The sequence below is a fragment of the Halichoerus grypus genome, chromosome 5, assembly GCF_964656455.1.
Source record: "Halichoerus grypus chromosome 5, mHalGry1.hap1.1, whole genome shotgun sequence".
In the NCBI taxonomy this organism is placed as follows: Eukaryota; Metazoa; Chordata; class Mammalia; order Carnivora; family Phocidae; genus Halichoerus; species Halichoerus grypus.
In genome coordinates, this window is record NC_135716.1 from 142,017,771 (window position 1) to 142,043,499 (window position 25,729).

General features: G+C 40.7%; 1 protein-coding gene across 7 annotated transcripts in view; it reads left to right on the forward strand.

Annotated features, from left to right (window-relative positions):
- Positions 1 to 25,729, forward strand: part of DAB1 (DAB adaptor protein 1) — a 1,108,242-nt gene that overhangs the window by 517,102 nt on the left and 565,411 nt on the right. For all 7 annotated transcript variants that reach the window (XM_078073084.1, XM_078073083.1, XM_078073085.1 and 4 more), the window contains one exon: positions 10,447 to 10,520. The gene's annotated coding sequence lies outside the window, so the exon portion shown is untranslated. The remainder of the gene's footprint in view (positions 1 to 10,446; positions 10,521 to 25,729) is intronic.

Sequence of the window (25,729 nt, forward strand, 5' to 3'; positions counted from 1 at the left end):
CCCAACAAAGGAGAATTTCATATTAATGGGGATTAATCACATGCAAACTATGAAATAATATAAATTAACCCCAGCAGTGGTTGTTTACATATTCTGAGATATGTCTTAATATGCCTTTTATTCAACAATGAATAATGGGTTGTGGTTTTTAAAAACCATATGGTAGAAAATATTGGGAGGGAAAGATACTCAACTCTCATTACCATAGATAATTTAAAATATGTAATTAACAAAGTAGGGTATTGTACAGTATAGTGAGATCAGAAAAATAATGAGTCATAAATGTTCAGGTTACTGATGTTTGGTAGAAAAAAACTGATGATCTGAGGTCAGACATCCTTTGCATTCCATCTCAACCTCTTACTAGCATGGGACTTTGGACAAGTCCCTTCTTCTCTCCAAGAGTCTATTTAAAGATATAATGATATTTTCTTCAAATACTTCGAAGAGTTGAATTCACTATCAAACATGGTAGTCTAAATAGCAGAGTGATGTTACAATATTGGCAGAGGAAGAACAGAATGTGAAATGTCAATATAATGGTCAAGAGTGACCACACAAGGCCCACAGCCCATGGTGTCTCTTAAGAGTCCAGTGAGCTGCTGGGCAGTGAGCAACCTGGCCTGGGGTCCCAATAAGAGTCAAATACAGTTTGATAGAAAAGTTTTTGTCTAGGGAGTAGGAGACCTCATTTTGGTCTTTTCTGTGTGGATTTGGCCACATTTTATTCTCTGAGCTTAAGTTTAAGTTTCTTGGGGTTGATGTGTGAATATCCTTAGCATAGTTTTTGTTGTTGTTGTTTGTTTGTTTTGGGGTTTTTTTGGTCTATAATAGGCCCTCAGTGAATGCAAACTCTGTTCCCCTTCTCCCTTTATTTATAAGGTGAATGTTAGGTTAAATGTTATCTAAGTTCCCTCCAAGTTCTCAAATCCATATTACAATGGGTTCTTATCTCATTTTCATTATGCATTCTTGATTCACTAAGTTCATAATAACCCAGGTCTGGTTTTCATTTGATTCCCATATTCATAAAATGTCATAGATGGAATAAACTTCAGAAACCATCCAACCCCCTTATTTTACTCAGGAGTAAATGAGCTCATTAGTGGGGGTCAGGGGGAAATGGACTTGATCAAGATCACACTGTAGGTGGTGCCAGAGTAGAGAACACCGTCCGTGTTTTCTGACCCATCCCAAGGCTCACCACCCACCCCTTCCCCAACCTCCAGCTGCCGCTGGTATGTTCCAGCCTGCAAGGCAGCGTGATTTGCCTGTCTGGTGTTAACATTATTCTAGCGTGTAATGTCTGTGTTTAAGCCAATGACCTGAGAAATACTTTTATTTCCAGTGATGCACGTATTTTGCAGGGTTTATTAATTTTATTTATGTATTTGATCTCTCAAATGAAATAATCAACTAATTAGTGGGACAGTTTACTGGTGCGCTCCGCCAAGGATGTTTTACAATGTCGGAGCAAGCTTGTCCCACTGCTGTGTCAGTACATCCGCTTGCTGCCCTGCTGCCTTCACTGTGGCCATCAGACACACATGGCAGTCAGTCCCAGGCTGGGGACTGCTGTCTCCAGGGGCATGCGGAGAGGTCAGGTCAGAGCTCAAAGGAACTTTTGCACAGGAGCCTCCCCAGAACTTATTCAAGAGCCAGGCTACATCAGTAGGCTAAAAGGGGTGAGTGTGGGCCTCCCAGAGAACTGAGCCAGTGCATTACCTGAACTGCCCAGAATGTGACTTTCCAGAGAATGACGGAAAGCAATGTGTACAGAAGTGCTGAAAGTCACAGTTGAGAAGGCTCAGAGTCCATCAAGACCAAGAGTAAAGCAAGGAACAGGACAGGAGAATTGATATAGACAGTAGACACAGGAACATTGCAAGATGTAGGAGCAAGGGTGGGAGGGATGTCAGAAGACCCAGAGGGATTGGAACAAATAGGACAATATAGTTCCAAAGGTTGGGTGGGGGGAGGTGATTTGGTTTGGTTTGGTTTGGTTTTTTAACTGGCTTTAATGTGAAGTGCATGGACTTCCTTCTCAAACAGCCCCCATCTGTGCTCTCTCAGCAGCCAATACTTTCTCATCTGAGAATTAATCATAGTCTCTTGTCATTATTTTCTTGCCTGTCCCCATTTGACTGCGAGCACCATTATATCACCAGGGCCTAGAGCCATGTATGGAATATAACACAGTTCGGTAAATATTTGTTGAATGAAAGAATGAATGGATGGATGGATAAATGAATAAGTGAATCAATCTGTCAGAGCTGCTGGGGGTCAAAGACCTATGAACTATATTCATCTGCTGTCTTTGATGTAATAAGCAGAACCCAACCAGAGATCATCATTTTCAATTATGTATATTTATTATAGAATTACTCAATATAGCAAAGAAGCATCCAACATGAAAGTATTTAACCTCTCTTGACTAAACTGTCCTTCTTATTAATGCTTAATTACACCACATGCACACACAGAAACATATTCATTTGGAGTAGAGGTAAAAGGTCACAGTACCCTAAACCTTTAGGTGGTACCTGCTGGCCCACTAGTTGCCTTGTGGGTATGGATGCTGCCACTGTATTGACACTGTGGATTGCATCTAGCATGAAGGTTCTTGTCAGAACAATTTCTAGACCTCTAGCCAGAGACTGGCTGGAATTTTAGGAAAAAGGAGGGTCAGTGGGGCACTGTAGTGGGAGTTATGCAAGCTCAGGATCCTCTCTCACTCTGTAGTGGGAACTCCTTTACTGTGATTGGCTCCCCTAGGGGTGTTACCTTTGCTATGATTGGCTGTATGCAAATTAGCAGACCCCAGTCAGTTCATCCCAGATATAATTAATATATACTCTAGCTCTACTACCTCCATCCAACTGCTGTAGAGTTTTTCGGGAGTGTGCAGATGAGGTAACCCTAACTTGTTGATGATGTTTACATGTGGCAGCTCTCATTGGGACACAGGCAGTTCTCATGTGTTTGTGATGATAAAGTGCTGGGGCCAGAACTGGGACTTGTGGTCCTAATTTATGTATTTACCTTCTCTATGCTCAGAGAGCCTGGGGTTCTAGACCCACACAGATACCAGGAGGCACGTCTTAGAGATTTTTGGCAAATACTAGAATTATCTGTATAACAATTCTAATGATAAGGCCTGCCATTTATCCCACGCCTACCACATAGCAGCCACTCTACTAAGGTCTTTCAATACAGTACTTAATGGTCACAACAAGCCAACAATTAGGTATTCTCATCCCATTTTAAAGTGAGGAACGTGAAGTTCAGAAAGGTGAAATAACTTGTCCAGAGTCACACAGGACCAATTGTGTCGATCAGAAAACATACTAAATTTCATACAGAGTAGTGGTGTTAACTGCCAAAGATGGAAAAACTGGCAAAAAAAGCCAAACGAACTTGAAAAAGCAACTATCCATTGGCTCTTTTACTCCAGGAATTGAGGAAGGTAGCAAAGATAGTGCATATTCTGTTTAACACCTACAGACAGCTTATAAAACAGTGGTGTTTTTCTGGGAGCTCTGGCCTTTTTCCCAAGTCTCGAAAAGTGGAAACTTTTCCAAGCTTCCATACTGTCCAGCTGACAAACTGCAGTCTCATTCTGGTCCAGGACCTGTGTCACCGGTCAAGGACCAGACAGAATGCATGTGTGCCCATACTGTTCCTTCTAGGTGACTAAAATAGACTTTCCTATGTAGTCACAGCCTGGCAAGGACAGGTTGCAATTTTATACAGCATCCCTCAGGGGTAGAGGTTCTTCACCAAAAGTTATAAACTATTGATAGATCTAAGCATGAATATTTTTTATTTTTTTCTGCAAATTCTAGGTGTCTGGTATATAGTTAAAAGAGGTGGGGGGGGTTTGTTGTTATTGTTCCTTTAGATTTTCAGTTTATGTATTAAATCAGTTGTTAACATATGCTGGATGGTCTTTCCCTACTTTATATTTCTTCACAGCACTTATCACCTGGTGTACTTTACTGCTTTGTTTAGTGTCTGTCTCTGTTCCCTGGAATGTAAGCTCATGAGAGCAGGGATATCTGTTTAGTTTGTTATTAACTCTTCAATGATCAAAGCAGTATTTGGCACAATTAGGGTCTCAGCAAATATTTATGAATAATAATAATAATAATGAATGGATATATATATATATGGATGGCTGGGCAGATGGACAGATGCACAGGCCCTGTCAACTGTGAAAACTTAAGATAAAATTATAGTAATTAAGGTAGTACAGGTATTTGCACAGAAATAGGAAATTGGACTAATGGAATAAGATCTAGAGCCCAAAATACCCTATACTGACTGAAAACTTTGTACAGGATAGACTAAGATATAAATGGTACAAGGATCATCCATAAATATACAGAAAATGTACAGAATCCTAACCTGACACCATATAAAGAATATCAATTCCAAGTGAATTAAATGTAAGAGGCATAACTTTAAAAACTTTAAACTGAGGGTTGCTGGAGTGGTGGGGGGTGGGAGGGATGGGTTGGCTGGGTGATAGACATTGGGGAGGGTATGTGCTATGGTGAGCGCTGTGAATTGTGTAAGACTGATGAATCACAGACCTGTACCTCTGAAACAAATAATACATTATATGTTACAAAAAAAAAAAAAAAAGATAGTAGGAAGGGAAAAATGAAGGGGGGGAATCGGAGGGGGAGATGGACCATGAGAGACTATGGACTCTGAGAAACAAACTGAGGGTTCTAGAGGGGAGGGGGGTGGGGGCATGTGTTAGCCTGGTGATGGGTATTAAAGAGGGGGCACGTATTGAATGGAGCACTGGGTATTATATGCAAACAATGAATCATAGAACACGACATCAAAAACTAATGATGTAATGTACGGTGATTAACATAACATAATAAAATAAAATTAAAAAAAGAATTTAAAGAAAAAAAGAAGTGCTGGCTAATGCTGTTACAACAATCATATTGCAATATAAATGTATCAAACTTATATATACACCTTAAATGTACACAATGTTATATTTCAAATATAACTCAATAAAAAATGTAAAATAAAAAAAAAAAACTTTAGAAGGAACTATAGGAGAATGTCTTTATGACCTAAGGATAGGAAATGATGTACTGAATAAACAAACAAACAAACAAAACCACACCTACCTTAAAGGGAAGTACTAATATAGTTGATTACATTAAAATTTTATAAGTTTTATGTGTTATTTTAAACAAAATAAAAAGACAAGATTTGGTCCAGGATAAATAATGGAAGATATGCAACTCCAAAAGAGTTGCATCCAAAGCATGCGGATTAGCAGAGAACATAATTATAACACATCCCGAAGTACCACTACATATTTTGATTAAATATTATCATTTTACCATTTTGCTGTTTCTTTCCATGGCTTATGCCCACCCCAATTTTAGAACTTTGATAGATGTCACCTTCCGGGTAAAGTCTTCCCTAACTACCTTGTTGGAACTTGAGGTCCCACCTCAGCCCTCTTCAAGACCCCCTCTGCTTCTGCTTTTTCCATGACACGTGTGACCATATGACACACTAGGCATTCTGATTTCCTATTTGCTTAGGGTGTGTGGTCTCCCTCCTCTAACAACTCAATAGAAAAACGTGGGCATGTATAAAAGCAGCAGAAGAAACATAATAGAAAAATAAAAAATAAAAATAATACAAGAATGTTCAATCTCACTTGTAATTAGAGAAATCCATGCTAAAATATAAGATATTTTATGTCCATCATTTTGGAAGAATTTATAAATCTGGCAATACCAAATGTTGGTGATGCTATGAACTCATGCTGGATTTGTATGAATTGCTCCTCCCACTTTGTAGAGCCATGTGTTACATCTAATAACTTTGAAGATGCATACACCACAGAGAAATCTCACATATATGTGTCCAAGGAGCTTAACAATGTCCACTGCAGCATAACTCCTTTTTGCACAGCTTGGAAATAGCCCAAATGTTCATCCATATGAATGACTAAGCCAGAATATAAACATATACTATCTAAATGTTAAAATGAAAGAATTTAAGCCATTTCTATCAAAGCAGCAAAATCTTTAAAACATATTTAAGAAAATAAGCAAGGTTCAGATGGATGCCTACAGTGGGAAAGCAGTTAAACAAAGTTTTAAAACAATTGAAACATTGCTGTATGTTTTTTTGTGGATGCAAGCATGTATTAGAAGCAGGAAAACATGCATGGAAATTTAGGAGTATAGTTATTTTTGTGGAATTAGGAAGGAATTCATGGGATAACTTGCTTATATTTATAATGTTTATTTTTAAAAGAAAATATCTGAAGCAAATATGACAGGATGGCAATATCTGACCAGGCTGGGTGGCAGTACATAAGTTTTGGTTATAATTATGTCTATACTCAACTTCATGCTTGAAATATTTAGTAAGAAAAGAAATAGGAGGGTACTTAAGTGTGACTGGCAGGGAATAAAGTTCAAGCCGTAGCATATCAAATAATATGGTGTGACATAGCACAATTATAAGCTGAATTTTGTTGTTAATCATGACTTGGTGCAAACGCAGATTCAGTACCTTCTTTTCATAACACTTAATGAGAGTAGGCTTTGGAACCTAACGTTCGAGGTTTGAATCTTGACTCAGATACTTAATAACTATTTAAAATTGGTCATCAGTTTTCTCATCTTCAAAGTGGAAAAATGAGATAAAATAGAAATAAATAGAATTTTTTTTTTAAATAGAGGAAATCTTCCCAGAGATGGAGACAAATATGAGAGACTCTTAACTATAGGAAACAAACAGGATTGCTGGAGGGGAGGTGGGTAGGGGGATAGGGTAATTGGGTGATGGGCATTAAAGAAGGCACGTGATGTGAGGGGCACTGGGTGTTATATGCAACTGATCAATTATTGAACTCTATATCTGACACTAATGATATACTACTATATGTTGGCTAATTGAATTTAAATTAAAAAAAAATAGAACAAACCAACAAAACCAAGAGTTGGCCTTCAAAAAGATCGACAAAACTTGCAAACTTTTAGCTAGATTGATTAAGAAAAAAGAGAAGACTCAAATAACTAAAATCAGAAATGAAAGAGGGGACAGTACTACCAACATTACGGAAATAAAAAAGTTTATAAAGTAGAAAAGTAGTACCTCCTCATAACAACTATTCTGAGGATGAAATGAGATCATATTTGTGCAGTGTTCAACGTATGCCAAAGCACATAATAAAATGGAAGACTGGTATATGTTAAAAGCTCCAGGTTCTGCTCAATGAGATACCACCTCACACCAGTCAGAATGGCTAAAATTAACAAGTCAGGAAATGACAGATGTTGGTGGGGATGCGGAGAAAGGGGTACCCTCCTACACTGTTGGTGGGAATGCAAGCTGGTGCAGCCACTCTGGAAAACAGTATAGAGGTTCCTCAAAAAGTTGAAAATAGAGCTACCCTATGACCCAGCAATTGCACTACTGGGTATTTACCCCAAAGATACAAATGTAGTGATATGAAGGGGTATGTGCTCCCCAATGTTTATAGCAGCAATGTCCACAATAGCCAAACTATGGAAAGAGCCAAGATGTCCATTGACAGGTGAATGGATAAAGAAGAAGTGGTATATATATACAATGGAATATTATGCAGCCATCAAAAGGAATGAGATCTTGCCATTTGCAACGACATGGATGGAACTGGAGGGTATTATGCTGAGCAAAATAAGTCAATCAGAGAAAGACATGTATCATATGATCTCACTGATATGAGGAATTCTTAATCTCAGGAAACAAACTGAGGGTTGCTGGAGTAGTGGGGGTGAGAGGGATGGGGTGGCTGGGTGATAGACATTGGGGAGGGTATGTGCTATGGTGAGCGCTGTGAATTGCATAAGACTGTTGAATCACAGACCTGTACCTCTGAAACAAATAATACAGTATATGTTAAAAAAAAAAAGAAGATACTAGGAAGGGAAAAATGAAGGCGGGGAAATCGGAGGGGGAGACGAACCATGAGAGACTATGGACTCTGAGAAACAAACTGAAGGTTCTAGAGGGGAGGGGTGTGGGGGAATGAGTTAGCCTGGTGATGGGTATTAAAGAGGGGGCACGTATTGAATGGAGCACTGGGTATTATACGCAATGAATCATGGAACACGACATCAAAAACTAATGATGTAATGTACGGTGATTAACATAACATAATAAAAAAATAAATAAATAAATAAAAAATTTTAAAAAGCTCCAGGTTCGAGCTTGAAGTCTATTTTGAATGCCATGCTTTCTCTCATTTTGTTTCCTTCAATAACCCTACCAGGTTGGTGTTATATTATCCCATTTTATATGTAAGAAAACTGAGCCTGACAGAGGTCAAATAACTTGTCCAAGATTTTCCATCTTGTAAAAGAGAGATGAGATTCAAACCAGATCTACCTCCAGAGAAAAATATAACTATAACTTAATATCCTGGGTCTATTTCACTAGTTTTATGAGTAAACTAAATTGAATTTGTATAAAACATTACAATAATCTATACTTTAGCTTTCATTTTCTTTGAGTAGGGAGTCAGCCAGCCCTTGCTGATTAAAACTAATAACAAGTATCTACTTAGTGTATGTACATGTAAGTCCAAACATGTAAAATAGTTGCCATAATGGGATGTTGTTACTAGATAAATATTCCTGCCTTAAGCAGATTCTTGGTCTTGGAACATATTGGAAGATCAGTAGGCTGTGATATTCCATTATGTTGAGTTTCTCTCTCTCTCTTTTTTTTTTTTCATCTATTCTTTATTCATCTATTCTTCCCTGAAAAATGATTCTCTCTCTGCTTTCCATCTTCTATCTTCTGTGAATCCATATGGAACTTAACTTTTATTGTCACCAATTATTTTGAATGAACACTTTTCTTAATGTAATTTTCGTCAAGTTGGTTCCATTTATTAAGTCTTCATTCATTCATTCATTCATACATTCATTCATTCTTTTATGCAGCAAACATTAAGTGGTGACCATGAACTTGTCTCTGGGCTACATTCCCAGGAAATAAGGCTTACTAAGGCTAGAGAGAGGCAGAGGTGGAAATGGACCATCCCAGTGCAGTGTTACCTGCAGATTGGAATTGGTGCTGGAGAGCATGGAGTCTTCCATTTAATAGGGGCATGCAGGAGAAGTGACGCAGAAATGGCGATGTTGCACCTGAAACTTCTATTTGTATGTTTACTTACTGTCTAGAAAATAATGCATGATCTTTGTAGAAAACTTGGAAAGCGTAAAGACAAGAGAAAAATAACCTACAATCATGCTACAGAGAGCCACTGTTAACAGTTGGTATATTTTTTTTTATTAAGATTTTATTTATTTATTTGACAGAGAGAGACACAGTGAGAAAGGAAATACAAGCAGGGGGAGTGGGAGAGGGAGAAGCAGGCTTCCTGCCAAGCAGGGAGCCCGATGTGGGGCTTGATCCCAGGACCCTGAGACCATGACCTGAGCCGAAGGCAGACGCTTAACGACTGAGCCACCCAGGCGCCCCAACAGTTGGTATATTTTTTAAAACCAACTTCTACATGGATGCACTCAAATTTTATAATTTTATTATACATATTTTCTCATATCCTGAAAATTTTTTAAATTATTTTTATATGTGCATAATATTCTTCCATGTAGAAATAAGTAACATTCACTTTATCATTTCCTATATGGATTGTTTCCCTCTTACAAATAACATTGTGATCATAATCTGTGTGCATAAATATTGGCCTGCATTCATGATTGTTTCCTTGAGAAGGAATCCTAAAGGTGAATTACAGATTAAAGGGTATGATCACTTTTAAGACTCTTGACATTTTCTCCGTGCCCTCTTCTTTACTGATCTCAAGGCAGAGCTCAAGCCTTTAAGAGAGTCAGATGAATTACAAATTGGAGAAGTTCTTTAAAAATTCCTACACACAGGGTACCAGGGTGGTTCAGTCGGTTAAGCGGCTGCCTTCGGCTCAGGTCATGATCTCAGAGTCCCGGGATCCAGCCCAGCATTGGGCTCCCTGCTCAGTGGGGAGTCTGCTTCTCCCTCTGGCCCTTCCCTGTCTCATGCTCTCTCTCAGATAAATAAAATCTTAAAAAAAAATTTCCTACACACTACTGTGTATGTGTAGATATGCATGTGAATGTGTACACGCATGTTCCTGGGGAAGAGACACCCACTGACACACACACATATATCCTGATCCTTAAAGGCGTTGTGTACCCCCTCTTGCAGAGTACTTAAAATGGGCTGTCTTTGTGGGTTTCTTTTGTTGGTGGTGGTGTCTTTGTTTTATCCCCCTCTGTATTTCCAGTGCCTGGTATATCGTAGGAAGTTAGTAAATGTTTCTTAAATGAAAGAGAGGGTAGAAAAACAAGACCATTAAATGATTGTTTACTTTTTTAAACATCTTGTTTTATTTGTTTTCAGCATCCAGCAAGACATGGTGGTGAACCCTGGCTCTAAATCTTCATGAGTGAGGGACTCTTTTGCACAACACAAAGGTAAATATTTGAGGCTGGTTGACTCTCGCTGGTATCAGAGAAATCTTCCTCTGTGGGAAGATGGTTCACAAATGTGTCTGAGTCCTCTTCAAGTGATGGTTTTTGTGTTTTGTGTTCCTCCTTAAAACCCCCTGGAGGGCTTATGGAGCCTTTGGGAATAGCAGCTTAGGGTGGCTTTTCTCTGGTCTACTTTGTGTTTGCAGTTAGAGAAAGGGAATATGGATTCCCTTTCTTCTTTTCTTTAAGCACCTAGTAAGCATCATTAGGAGTCTCAAGTTTTCCTGTCTGGATTTTCTGCCTCTCCCAGTAGGTGGTCTCAAATTGGTTTGATTTTAAACACAACTATATTAGCTCTCCTCAAATGCCCTCTGTTTTAATATATTTACCAACAGAAGGAACCGTTCTCAATTGTTGAGACTGAAGTCAAACCATATGCAAGATAAATATTTCTACATAGAAAACAGACTTGGAGATTTACAAGCTTGAGGAGCAAGTACGGTTATTTTGAGGTCCTAAACTTTTAAATGATGGCAACACTGAAATCTCTACTTCATACAGGGAGCCAAGAAGGCACAATTGAAAATGCCTATTCTTTTGACAAATTAGAAGCATTCATTGCAGTATCTATTTCTTGTTTACCAGGGATAATGCTGAATGAATCACAGACTGGTAGATGGATGTCCCTTCTGAACACTTTTAATTAGCACTGCCTATTAGGATGAACAGAGTGTTGTTTTCCTGCCATAGATTACCCCCAGCCCCCTCTTAAATGGAATAGAAATCTTATTCTCCACAAGGTAATATTCATCTCTTCCCCAACCAGACAAGCATAGAAAATTAAACAATGGTCCATTAAAAAGCCCAGATAATGTATTTATCATTTCCAGTTTATGTGAGTTTGCAAGGCAAATAGGAGTGGGAGCTATTCGTTATGGGACCTTGGGGAACAATGGGACTCGGGAGGGAGCTGGGAAGCTGGAGGATCTGAGACTTGTAAAAATTCATTAAAAATATGAGGTGCTATTGGAGACAGAGGAAATTAATTACTCTCTGGGACTCAAATGTCACTACTCATTTAAGTGACCTGACAAGGAGGCTGAGAAACCTGTTTTGTGAGGGTTTCTGTAGTGGAGAAGGCTGGGAGCTGGGATTCCTCAGCTGTCAATTTTTGCATTTCCTTGGTGACTTATTGACATGTTAACCTGGCTTGAGCCCCAGCCTCCTCTAATGAGTAGAGTTAAATGAGAAATGGGGGCTGGGATGAAGGGGGGTGCACTCTCCCCTGTAGTTGGCCAAGTTATTCAGACCAGCTCACCAGGCACGTAAGCAGCTGCGGACCTGAGGGAAGCCTGTAATTTACCACAATGGAGAGAAGAGGCTGATCATTTGCAGCTGGACTGAGTTTGGTCTTTTATTATTGCTTTTCCATCCACAAAGCTGTTCTCTGAGGTGGAGTGAATTTGGAAAGACAAATTAAGGTTTTCTACCTAAGGAGAACTGGGGAGCAGTAGCTTCTGAAAACAGTCATCTTTTCTAGATTGCCTGTCTAACAAATCTCTCTAATGCATTCTGCCTATAGACAGAGGTTGAAAATATATAGATATGTGATGACTTAAAAGTTTAAAATCAGTAAACACTCAGAATAATGGAGTAAAAGCTTTCTCAGATGTGTGCCGTCCCTAGACTGGGAATTCAAGGTTTTATTCTTGAACTCTGCTACCAACCAGCTGTGAGATGTGGCACAAGCCATCATGCTCCAAGCCTCTGTTGTATTATTTATACAATGGGAACAATGATATCCATCTTCTCTGATTGTTAAGGACCGTGTATCCAAAAGAGCTTTGAAGGGTGGAAATATATGGGTGTGTAGTAGCCATATCACCTATTGGTATGTTTTGTTGTTTTAAAAGTCTTGCTTTTTAAACACAGGGGTTGCTCAGTGATCTATGTTCCTATGTGGGTCAAAGTTGAAGGGCTCTGCAGGATTCTTCTGGCTTGTTCATTTGGGGAGGGTGAATCAACAGAAGGAAGCACTGCTTTGGGGAGAAACCGTTCACATGGTGTTAAAAAAAAAAAAAAAAGTGAAGCATAGCTTTGGAGGGAGTTGGAGGCCTGGATGTTCACCTCTGGGAGCAGTCCTAAGTACCATGTCTCCAATTCAAGAAAGTCCTGTCCCTTTGAAACAAAGACAAATCATGCATTGAAGGTGGTGGAAGAGATGTTTGAAGATTATTCATCTATTCCTAGAAAGAGATGATGAGAAGATAAACGAGGGCAGGGTCAATGGAAACAGAGAAGAACAGAGAACTTTGAGAGACCTTGGAGAGGAAGGAACTCCAGGCTTTCACATAGTTGGGGGCCATGCACTTTGAAGAGTGAGTAGCCCAGTGACTGAGCTGTAGAGCGTTCCCGAGGTGCTTGTAATGTCGTTAATAGAAATGTGGGAAAATGCAGGATACAGACCTTCTGCTCAAGGAGCTCAGAGAGGTAAACAATGATCATACAGACCAGACAAAAAGGCCAGAAGAGCAATGCTGGAGTCAGTGCTGAGAGGGAAGATGCCTCAGAGGATGAGCAACACTGTGCTGAGTGAGCAGGGGTTTGAGTCTGGGCATTGCACCGAGCAGCTGCTCCCAGCCACACGAAACCAGAGCCACTCAGCTGCACATTGCAGATGCTGATTTGAGAGCTGCACACTTGGCCTGTTACATTTCCTCGGCAACCAGAGTTTTGTACCCCAGCATGCACTCAGTGATTTTCCAAGGCTTCTGTGCTGTTGTGGTCTCCTGGAAGTAGACTTGAAGGACTGCCTGCCTATTTTCATTAGCCAGGCCTGCAGTGACTCATCCCAAGCATGTAAGAAGGCATCTCCAGGGACACAAGTCTGAATAATTGCTAAAACTACTGTCCCCATTCCTTGGTGTTCTTTGGAGCTTTTATGCCACTTAGCTTTTAAAACTGCTTGAAAGCCACCAGTTGACATAACTGAGCTATTGGCTCTCTATTTATTGTGTTAACTACATGTGTCCATTTGAATTCATTTACAGCCATCATGTCATCATAGTGAGATAGTAATAAGACAGGAAATTTTTTTCATACTTAGTCTTCCTCCTTTTTATCTTCCTTTGTGATTTCACCTCTTTGGTGCCTCCTATTTGCCTCCTTGTTTGTTTTATTTTCTCAGATTCTATTTACCCTTCTACTTTTCCTCTTCTGGGTATTAAAGAGGGCACATACTGAATGGAGTACTGGGTGTTATACACAAATAATGAATCATGGAACACTACATCAAAAACTAATGATGTACTGTATGGGGACTAACATAACATAATACAATAAAATTTAAAAAAAATCACACATCCTTCAACTTAGTTGGACATAGGAGATTCTTGATACTAGGGGGTTCAACTGTAAAAACTTTGAATGCCTTCTTAACCACATGGCAGCTTTCTGTATCTGGTATTTTTTATGGTGGTCATGTTGCTTTCCAAAACCGAATGTCTTAGATTGGAATCTCTGCTCCAACAGATAACAGCTGTCTGACATCGAACAAATCCACTTCTTTAAGCTTGAATTTTCACATTAGTAAATTTAAGGTAACAATACTTTTCCTACAAGATCATTATAAGAATTTAATGAGAGAGTGAATGTGAGAGAGTCTGGCACATTATATATTGTCAATGAATGTTAGCGGCTATTGCTTATAATAATATATCAGGATATATATAAATCCTTGAAATGTAAAAAGCAGAAGTGTTGATCTTTGCAACAAGGAAGGGAGACGCTAGAAAGACACTCTCCCATTCTTGGGCTGGGTTTAGAAAATGGACATCCCTAGTGATGAAGACATTGAAAGCAGCTAAACGTGTGGGTGCACAGGAAGCCTTCCGTGGCCAGACAGTGACCTGGGTGCCCAACAGTCAGAAGGCCTGTTGGGCTCCCTGAGCTTCTGCTGGGCATCTGGAGAGCATCTAAGTCAACCCTGCCCCAGATACAATATTCCTTCCAGATAGTATGGTGGTTTGTAATATGCCAGTGTGTCTGAATTGAGTTGCCTTACTCAGAATTCAGTTTCCTGTATGTTTCCAGGTAGGGTGGAACACGGGGCAGATTCTTGGGACACTGGAGGATAGAAGGGAAGCCGCAGCCCTCTGCAGTGCACGTGTGGTTGCCAATCTGCTGACTCACCTTGTCGGCACAAAGCTGCATCTGGGCCCGTGACTGCTCTTCCTTTTCCCCAGATCCTCCTCCGGCTTCTCCAACTCCTCATCCAGATGTGTGTTTAGCTACTTGAGAAAAGGCCCTGGCTGCAGCAGCTCATCTACATTGACAAGCTGGGAAGCAGTGAAAGCCAAGGTTCCAGTTAGTTTTCATGGAGTTTCAGCACAAGCTTATGGGTTCCAGGCTGCTCCTGATTCTCCCCATTATTTATATCCATCTTTTTTTCCTAACTGCCTGCCCAGTGGACTTCAAGCTCTAGCATCAGACATGATCCAACAGACATACAGACTGCTTAACCAGTTCCCACAATTGCTTAAGATCAAATTCCTCTTTAAATAAATAATACATATATATTTATTTTACATATATAATATTATAAATAGTATATATCCTATATATATATAGTATTTATTTATCAGAAGAACAGAACCAAGCACTAGAAGATTATATATGGGTTTGGGTATGTGTGTATATCTACCAGTACTTGTTTCTGCTTCTGTGGTTGATCCCCACCTGATACAGCAGCTCATAAGCTGCCCTTTCCTGTTCTACCTCCCAGCCACCATTCCTCTTTCTGTGATATGACCCAAAAGAAATTAAGTTTGTAAGCCAAAAATGTTGTTTTTCAGCCCAGGGTATATCTCACTTTCTCCTTAGGATTTCTGCCCCTCTCAACTTGAAATGCTTGCATAAACTCATTGCTGTGACCTCACCCACTGAAGTTTTTTTTCTCTCTGGTTTCTCACCTTTTGAAGCTTCAGAATCAGACTTTTCATGAAATTAACCCTATAAATATGAATATACTAGAGAGGCTGTCCTAGCCATTCCATTTCCTCAGACCCATCTCCTCTTCATCCTCCTCATGCCTTGTGAAGACAAAACCTTGATTCTGAATGTTTACAAGGCACAGTGTGATATAGTGGGAGGGAAGCACAGAATTTAGAATTGAAACACCTGTGCTTGTCTTCTGCCACCACAGGGGGCTGACGAGTCTGCTTGTTATGTAGTTCTGAGGGCCTCAGTTTCTTCAGCTGTAAAATAGGTCTACTAATACCTGACCTGCCTGTTCTCAGGCCCTCTGTGAGACCAGTGATTCCTGAGCAGCTCTGGATGTTTGAGGCCCTTTCTTCTTGATATCTGTTTTCCCAGTCTCAGATTAACTCACACATAGGTTAATGAAATGCCAATTATGATCAGATATTGAACCATAAAATTCACAAGACAGTAGCCAATCAGGGCACTCTTATTTTTTAATGAAAATAAATACCTTGAAATAGCTATAACCTAAATTCTTATACTATTCAGGGTCTACCATGGTAACTTTTTGTCTAAATTGTTTCTTGAAGATTTTGGTTGAAGAAATTGAGTGAACAGTGGTTCCTTTTAAGATGGGTATATAGATCAAAATCACTTATAAAAAATATTACAGAGCCGACCAAAAAGGGCAAAACACTTAAATATGAAAGAATGACTAAAAATTTCTCTTGTTTGAACCAGAGTTTAAAACTAATAAAAATCAAATGCAAAAAGTAGAACAGGACAGAACAACCTATTATCAAGATGACTGCAAAAAGGAGTTCAAAGTTATAATGAAGCGAGTTTTAAAAAGTGACACAACCAAGTGATAAAATCAAGAACCTACAAATGAAACTGTTATGAATGGATAACATAGATATCCATTCAAAGAAAGAGCCTCTCTGTCCTCTCTGGCAGAGGAGGCTTTCCATGTGAGTGGGACAGATGACTCTGGGACCATCCTATTCATCAGTGCAGCATGGGCAACCAATTATGAGCTCACAAACCTGAACAGTTAGAAAAACCTCTGTAATTGGCAGGTATATGGCTGCCACATAAAGATGTGGAGGATGTGTGTGACAGCTGAAAGCCACATTTGTGGCCAACCCTCACCCTGCTCCCCTGCACACATTTATCATTGAACAACAGCCAAAGTTGAAGAAGTAGCTGGCTTACCCTCCCCCTCGCTGCATGTGTGCACACGCGTGCACAAACACACTCATGCACACACATCCTGCCTTCTCATGATGATCAAAGGGGTGCTATAACGCCATGACTGGCACATGGTGGGTCCTCAAGAAAGTGTTTGTTGGATGGGTGCGTGTGTTAATGAATTGCCAAGGAACTCAAGGGGAAAGTCTAAGAATATCAGTAGACATTATGACAGCATCCTGGACAAAATGAAATGGAGAAAAAAATGAGCAGGAGAATTACTTTACCAGAGATTTAACATGTTGATGTTCATAACACCTCACCTGCCAAAGGTATCCTATTCAAAATGAACGAAGCAACAGAACAGGCCTCAATTGACACAGCTGGAGAAGGTCTGCCTGCGTGTGAAGAGCTGAATGTTATCTGCAGGCAACGGATGGAGTTGTAATATGAGGATTCTTATTTTTAGTGTTGGGGAGAAAATGAATTTGAACCAGAAGACACCGAGGGTTGATAAGAGAAGATCAGGGCTGGAGGGAGGGAGTGGATATATAATAAGCACAGACCAAGAGCAAAGAACTAGAATAGAGGGAGGCCTGTAGAAGGGGATCTTGTTATTTCAGAGTGGCACAAGAAAACATAATGAGGCCGCCAGGGCATCTGGTCAACCCCAGGCCCCCACTGCTTGGGACAAGTTACGTCAGAGTAGACCCCTAAGGGTTAGGGAATCACTTTCCCATGGGTGACGAAGACCAGCAACAATCCTGTGTGCACATGTCTGCCTCCTTTGGGGAATGGGGAAATTCTTTATGAAATCACTTAACATGGTGTGCATACTTGTCTGTTTGCATTCTTTTCTTACTCTTTATGTTCTATGGTGCCAGGTCCATGGTTTTTTGGATTTTTTATTTTTTCCAAATCTTTATTTCTAACCTCTAACTCTAAGAATTAAAAAAGAAATCATTGAACCCAGACAGGCTGAAATCTGTGATCTGCCCACTATTTCCCTAACCTTCAGAGCCTACAATTGAGTAGATGCTCCCTAAAGATTTCTTGGAGAGAAGGAGGGGTGATAGATAGTGATAATAAGGTAGAGAAGAAAATTTGGGTACAAACAGACTTTCACAAGATCTTTTCTGAACAGATGGTAGACAAATGGGCCTCACACATGTATTCTTCAGAGATCATCCAGGATGGACTGAACCACACAGAGAGGGAACTGGGAGAGAGTTACACCACTCAACTTTGGGATACATCCCCAGGGAAGCCAGACTGTAACCAAAGTGTAAGAATGTCAGAATGTCGGGAGAGGGAATGAGACCAAGTCTTAGGTAAAGCAGAAAACTCTGCTGGCTGGCTCTTCTGCAGTGAACTCACCCTTCCCCATCTACCCTGCCTCTCCCCTCAGGCCTCGTGTTGCTAGTTTTACCCCTGTAGCAACCTTAGAAGAAATTCTTTTCATGTCTAGGGATGAGAAAATTAAAACTCACATTCATAGTTTAGTGAAAGTCACTAATGCCAGGAATGAGTTTGAATGCAAGTCATCAGGATTAATCTACCTAGGCACCAAATATTGTGAGAGTGTCTAAATTTGCTGCAAGATGATTCTCTTACAGGAAATTTCTATAGGAATTTTATTTGACAGCCAATTTTGTTGAGGCCAAGCATGTATCTTCCTGTGAACGTTACCAGGGGAAATAAAAAGACCATCCAGAGCTTGTGTCTCCCTAGATTTTCACCTTTCTGTGTTTAACACGCAGTTTTAATGTTCCTGAAATGCTGGTGTCTTTATTTATCAGCATCTCTTAGCTGGGGACACTAGTTCTGGGTGTCCCATTGAAGGTAATGCTTCCAGATGGCTTACAGATTAGGTTCAATAAAATGTAGTCATTCTTCTCTTTTAGTGAGTTCTTGGTGCTGAACCAATTTGACTTACCTAACATCCTGTTTGAGTTGTTAAATCCTAAACATGGATTGATTAGAACAGGGGAAAGGCTCTCGGGTTAATGCATTGAGCTTTTTGAAGTGGATAAAAGAACCACTTTGGAACTAAAAACCTGACTTAATGTTCACTTTGCCACTTGTCTGTGTGGACTTGGTTTCCTCTGTCTCTTTCCTCTCTCGCTCATGCAGCCGCAATCCCCTCACCTGTAAAAATGGGAGTCAGAGGTGACTGTGACAAGCAAGTGGTAACATACAGGTGAAAATATTTGGTAAAGTATAAATAGTTATAGAAATATAAGTTGGTGTTATACAGTCAAATAAAAAAACATGAATAAGAGGGCATTACATTCCTGGAAACATACTCCTTCATTTAGAAATTTTAAGAAAAAAAAAAATGGCATCAGGACATTCTAGGACTAGAAGGGATCTCAGAGATTATCTACTGCCATTTCCTTTTTGACAGATGAGGAACTTGAGTCTCCAAGCGAGGTAGTAACTTGTGTTAAATCACGTAGCAAATGCTACGCAGAGCTGAGCCTGAACCTCATGTGACTTGCTTCTCCATTCTTCTCCTTCTGCCGACGAGCCTCTACTCCTTCCCTCTCATGCTTCTGCAGACCTACCGTGGCCCTTGATGGAACTACTCAAACCAAGAACGTCAGACCTCACATGCCAGGGAGAAAGCCCATGCCCTCCATGCCTGTCTTTTCCAGTGTATTTATGGGGACTTTCTTCTAGCTGCAATTAGAAGAATGAATGTTGTAGGCTTTGGAAAGATGGCCTATCGAGTGTGATTTCTGCTGGACTTTGTAGAGTTCATCCTTTCAGCACTGAAGGGAATGTTGAAAGTACAGCTCGATTCTGTCTCTGAAATATACTGAAACATATCCTTCCCTCTCCAATGCATTAGACTATAAGCTCCCTCAGGGCAGGGACCTGTCTGTCTCCCCTTTTGCAGTACATCCCCAGTGCCTAGCACAATGGGTGGCTCATAGCAGATGCTGAGAAGGTATTCGTTCAATGAAAGCATGACTCTCAGCTGCCATTGCCTTTGCTCAAGGTCAGATTGTTTTATGAGCATCATAAGTGCTTAGCCTTTAGTCTCACTCCTTCCAAACCCTCTTTTGCATCACCCTCTGAGTAACCTGCTAAATACAGAGATAAAAAGGGCACTCCTCTGCTGAAAACTTGTCAGTGGCTCCCCTTTGCCGAGTGGAATTGGAAAAGTGCCTTAATGGAGACTTTAAAGGTCTTCATAATCTGGCCCTGTCCTAACTTCCCAAATTTATCTGTAGAATCTTCTCTCTCTGCCATTCCCACCTTTCAACAGACACACGGGCGCACGCATGCATGCACGGGCCTGTAATTATTTTCTTCTACCTGGAATGTCCTATCCTGCCTTTACCATATGGTGGACTCCTACCTATCAAACTGCTTCCAGAAGCCCATTCCCTACCTGCTTTGGTGTCTTCCTCAGGGACTAGGCAGATTCCTCCAGAGGAGGAGCTGTATCTTTAATCCCTGTGGATCAGAAAATGGGAGACAGTCCTGAACTGTTGCCCCCACCCTTCGGCACGGCAGATTATGGAGATGAGGTCAAAACTAAGCTGAGTTGTAACGAGAGCAGTATTTGTGCCAGACCGAAATGGAGAGCACCAAGAAAGGAATGGTTTGTGTGCCAGAGTCTGGAGCAGAGTGTGGCTGGCTCACCCTCTCAGAGGACGCGCTTTCTCAGCAGGTCCCAGCCACGTCTCTGACACTCCTCACCCAGGACTGCGGAAAACCTGTCCTGCATACAAAGAAAATTATACAAACACTGAGTTTGATCTCCTCATTTAACTCTAATAAAGTTATCACACATGATAGATTGTTTTTATTAATGAAAAGTAACCAAAATGTCATGCTTTTGTAAGCAACTTTTTGATTGTTTATATATTCATTAATTTTAATTTTAAAACTAATCTAAACATATTACATGATGTTTAGAAGTAAGAGAAAAAAACAAACAAAAAATAACCATGATCCATCATTTGGGTGTGTTTCTCCCAGTCTTTATGTAGATGTATTTTATATGACTGTTATCAGATTATACATATAAATATAAAGTCTGGTTTGTTTGTTTCACTAATATCATAAGCATTTCTTATGGTGCAAGATACTGTTCATATCAATCACTTTAAATAACTGAGTAATATTCCATCGAGTAAATGGACTATTATTGGGTGGATCCACTGTAATTCATTTAGTCATTTCCATATTGCTGAAGGTCGATTTCCTTGCAATATTTCACTTTTGTTGGTAATACATGAAAATTCCTTCATACACAAAAATATCCCCCCTTTGGGGTTATTTCCTTAAATGACTCTGACCCCCATTACTAATTTGCAAACACTTCCCCTGTTAAAACCATTCAGTAGCCCCTCCCATCCTCCTCCCTCCAAGGTGAAATTTAACCCCTTGTTCCATAAGAAGGAATTTGAAGACAGAGGGATTTGAAGTCCCAGCATCCTATGTTGATCACCCCTGCATCTCCTGGTATCCCCAAACCCCTGATCTGCCTGTTGTTCTAACACACATCAACCTGCCCTTTCCTCTCTGTGCTGGTGCTCAGGCTGGCCCTGCAACCTCACTATACCAATGCTTTGCCTCAAACTCATACCAGATGGCACCTCCTCTAAGAAGCCTTTGCTGGCTCCAGGGAGGCGGTTTAGGCCCCCCTCCCCAGAGATTCCAAGATTCCCTGCGCATATCTATGTCATCACCCTTATCACGCTGTGTTGAAAATGCATGACTCACTGAAGCTGGTGAATCTTTTTCATTGTTTCCCCAGTTACTAGCATAGTACTCAACACATAGTTAAGTGTGGAATAGCTGATAAGCAAACCTATCAATAGATTTGGCAACTGGGACATCCCTGTAATTTATGGAAAGAGTAAAATACTCGATTTGCAGAGGACTGACAGAGAGTAGATGTCTCCTCTTATCCCATTTTTTAAAAAAGATTTATTTATTTATTTATTTATTTATTTATTTATTTATTTGAGAGAGAGAATGCGCACAGAGGGAGAGGGAGAAGCAGACTCCCCACTGAGCAGGGAGCCTAATGCAGGACTTGATCCCAGGACCCTGAGATCATGACCTGAGCCAAAGGCAGACACTTAACTGACTGAGCCACCCAAGTGCCCCCTCTTATCCTGTTTTATAGTGGCATGATATGTTACTAGTAAAGTACAGAGGAGAAAGACTAGAAGTGGGATTGCTGTAAAGACATTGAATACTGAAAGATACCAAACCCCAACTCACTTATGCATATCCTTACAAATATTTAACATTTTATTATTTAGAAATTTTATCATGCTATCCCATGGCTTCAAATGCCATCCATATGCTAATGTTTTCCACATTTCTATCTCTAACCCTCTCACTCTCCTGAACTTAGAACTCATGATTCCATCTGCACCCCCAAATATTTCCACTGGATGTTGGCTAGGCAACTCCAACTTCAAGAATAATCAAACTCTTGTTATCCACCCCAGCTACTCCTTCCACAGCCTTCCCCATCTTAGTGCATACAACTCTGGTCTTCCAGATGCTCAGCCAAAGACCCTGGAGTCACCATTGACACGACCCCCCTTCTTTCCTACTCCATATCCCATCCACAAGCACACTGAGCTGGCTCAACCTTCAACCTCCATTCAGAATTGAGCCCCTTCTCACCATTCTCTACTGCTACCACCCTGATCTGAGCAGCTACCATCATTTTCCTGGATTATTTTAATAACCTCCTACCTCATTTCTTCTTAGCTTCCAACCTTGCCCTCATATTTAACACACCCAAGCAAAAGTGTCCTTTCAAGCATCCCATCTTTACTTAAAGCCTTCTAATGGCTGTCCTTCTGGAAGTCTTTGCATGGTTTTAATTTCCTGGGGCTGCCATAACAAAATACCTCAGACTGGGTGGCTTAAACAACAGTCATTTATTTTCTTGAAGTTCTAGAGGTTAGAAGATCCAAGATCAAGGTGCTGGCTACTTTGGTTTCTGGTGGGAGCTCTCTTCCTGGCTTGTGGATGGCTGCCTTCTCTCTATGTCCTCACATGGCACTTCCTCTCTGTACACGCAGATAGCTCTTCTTATAAGGACACCAGTCCTATTGGATTAGGGCTCAACCCTTATGACCTCATTTAACCTTAATTACCTCCAGAAAGGCCCTATCTCCTAATATGATCACATTGAGCATTGGGGCTTTCATGTATGAATTTGAGGGGACACAACTGAGTACATACCACATGGCCTATAAATTCCCAAGTGATCCAGGGTATGCTCACTCCACCTCCCTCAGCTGCTCCAGCCAAACTGGGCTCCTTACAGCATCTTGAACACCCCTGACATGCTCCTATCCCAGGGATATTAGACTGTCCCCACACCTGGACTCTCCTCCAAACACCTGCCTGACTCCCCCTTTGTGTCCTTCACGTCTCTGTTCAAGTGAAGCCGCTTATTGACTATTTCTTCCTTGACCATTTCTACAAAATAGCACAGCTGCTCCACCTCAGCCCCATCCTCTTCACCTGGCCTTACTTCTCCCTAAATCCTTTCCATTACCTGACTTCATGTATTTGTTTGTGTACTCATCTTTCCCTCCTCCACTCTAGCGGCAGAAATAAAAGCTCCATGAGGGCAGGAATTCTATCCTTGTTTGTTTCCAAGTGTATTACTGGCACTCAGAATAATCTGGACACATAAAAGATGCGCAATAAATACTTGTTGAATGAGTGAATGGATGAATAGAAATTTTGTTCACATTCATTATCTTCTTTCAGCCTCAAACAAAACCTGGAAGAGGATGGGGGAGATAGTTGTTCTCTTTTCACAGATGAGGAAAACTAGTATTCATCAGAGTTAGATTTCATATATGTAGTGATAATTTCATTTGCCAAGTGCTTGATATTGCCAAGGGATATGCATACTATCATACTTGCTTTCATTTCATCCTTGGACTAATCCTAAAAGATTATATAATATTATCCCTATTTTAATACAACTACGCCTTAGAAAGTTTCAATAACTTGCCCAAGGGAACCACCACTAGGTGACTGCCAAGATATGAACCCTAATCTGACTTCAAAGAGCTTGTTTTTATCTCTTATTATGGTTCATATCCTTTTAGCACAAGACCATGTACCAGATACTATGCTAACTGTGATGTATGGACCACTATTATCTTCACTTTACAGATGAGATAACCAAAGCTCTTGTTAACTTGTCCAGGGTCACATCCCATTGACCTAAAAGTCTGACTGTCAACAGCAAGCCATCTCCTTCAAAGAGCTGGTGTTGGGCTGGGCACTCCTTACTTTCCCTTTCTCTGCCTTTATGCACAAACTGCCTCAATTAGCCCCAGGTCCAGGATTCCCTAACCGTGACACACCTTAAGTTTATATTTGCAATTCTGATCTCGGTAGACCTTGGTGAAACAGAAAACTTTGACTGATAAAGCAAATTAATATGTTGATTAAGAATATTGACAAATGTTATATGGCCTAATCATTTTTAAAAGAAAGCATCATCTTAGGGAGCCTGGGTGGCTCAGTCAGTTAAGCATCTGACTCCTGATTTTGGCTCAGGCCATGATCTCAGGGTCATGGGATTGAGCCACATGTCGGTCTCTGTGCTCAGCGAGGAGTCTGCTTTGCATTCTTTCTCCCTCTCCCTCTGCCCAGATGAGGTCTGCTGCTCTGTACCCATTCTCTTTCTTCTTAGATACCTGGTAAAATATATGTGTGATTCATGCAACCTCTCTCGCTGCCCTAATGGCACAGCTTAGGTCAATATTGGAGAAGGATAATTGAATCTATTTTTCAGACTTTCATCGGTAGGCTCTATTCTGGGCATATATTATTTGAATTGTGAGAATCAGACATTTCTTTAAAGTGGAGTGTTGGGCTGCACTAGAAAGATTATTAAAAGACATCAAGTGCCAGCCTTAGAAATATATAGGGCACCTAGATTCCTCACTCTGTCCCTCACCTCACAGCACAAAGCCTATTCAAACCCCTTTCCAGGATCGGGCTTCTTCCCTCAGCCCGTCCTATGTAGCCTGCCCTTGCCGCACACTGGCTTTCTGGTACTGGGCCAGTGGTTCTCCAAGTGTGGTCCCAGGACCCGTGGCATCAGCATCACCTGGGACCTGGGATCACTTATTAGAAATGCAAATTCTCAGGCTCTGCCCCAGACCCACATAAGCAGGAACTCTGGGGATGGCACCTGTTTTTACAGGCCCTCCAGGTGATTCTGATGCAGGCTCAGGTTGGACAGCCCCAGTATTAGGAAAGTGTCACTTCTCCACCCCACCCCATCCCTAGGCTGGCCCATGCCTCACAAGGACACAGCTGCTCAAGATCTTGCTCCTTGGCTGCAACCACAACAGAAGAGACAAAGAGTTTGACTGGGGGACTCGGTTCCTGGCATGCATGGTTCACAGTTTTGAGCCTGGTTTAGGGAACAGTATTTTTAACTGCAAAACATACAGATAGGGCACCTTTACTGAGTCATTGCTGTCTGCTTTAGGAAAAACTTATGACTAACCTTTCCTATTTTGATCATATCTGTACTCCTATCTAAAAGACCATAATAAGAAGCATTGTTTAATCAAACATATTTTATTTGCTTAAAACTACAACTCCTGTTGAAAAATAGCAATCCCCTAGGTTCTACACATGCACTGCTCTGAGACCCATCATTTTAGCTTCTTCTGCTGCTATTTAACTCCATATTTCTAAATAGCACACATCTGTTGCTATCAATTTCAGGCATTACCTCTTGGCTTCCTCTTACTGTAATTAAGAATTCATTTTCCTTTCTGTCACCCCCCTCATCCAGTTTTCCTCTCCACTGTTTCAGCTCTGCCCCCACCTTCCTCTGCCTCTCCCTTCCAGGTGCTGACTCCCCTGGCTGAATTAGTGAATATTGTTGGCATTCAAGCCTCCTACCCATCCCACCCTAGACAGTCGGGTCTTAACTTCCTCCACGCTGCTAAGTACACACCACCCGTCCTTTTGCTTCCAGGCTCCTAGAGTACTCTGAAATCTCTTCTCTG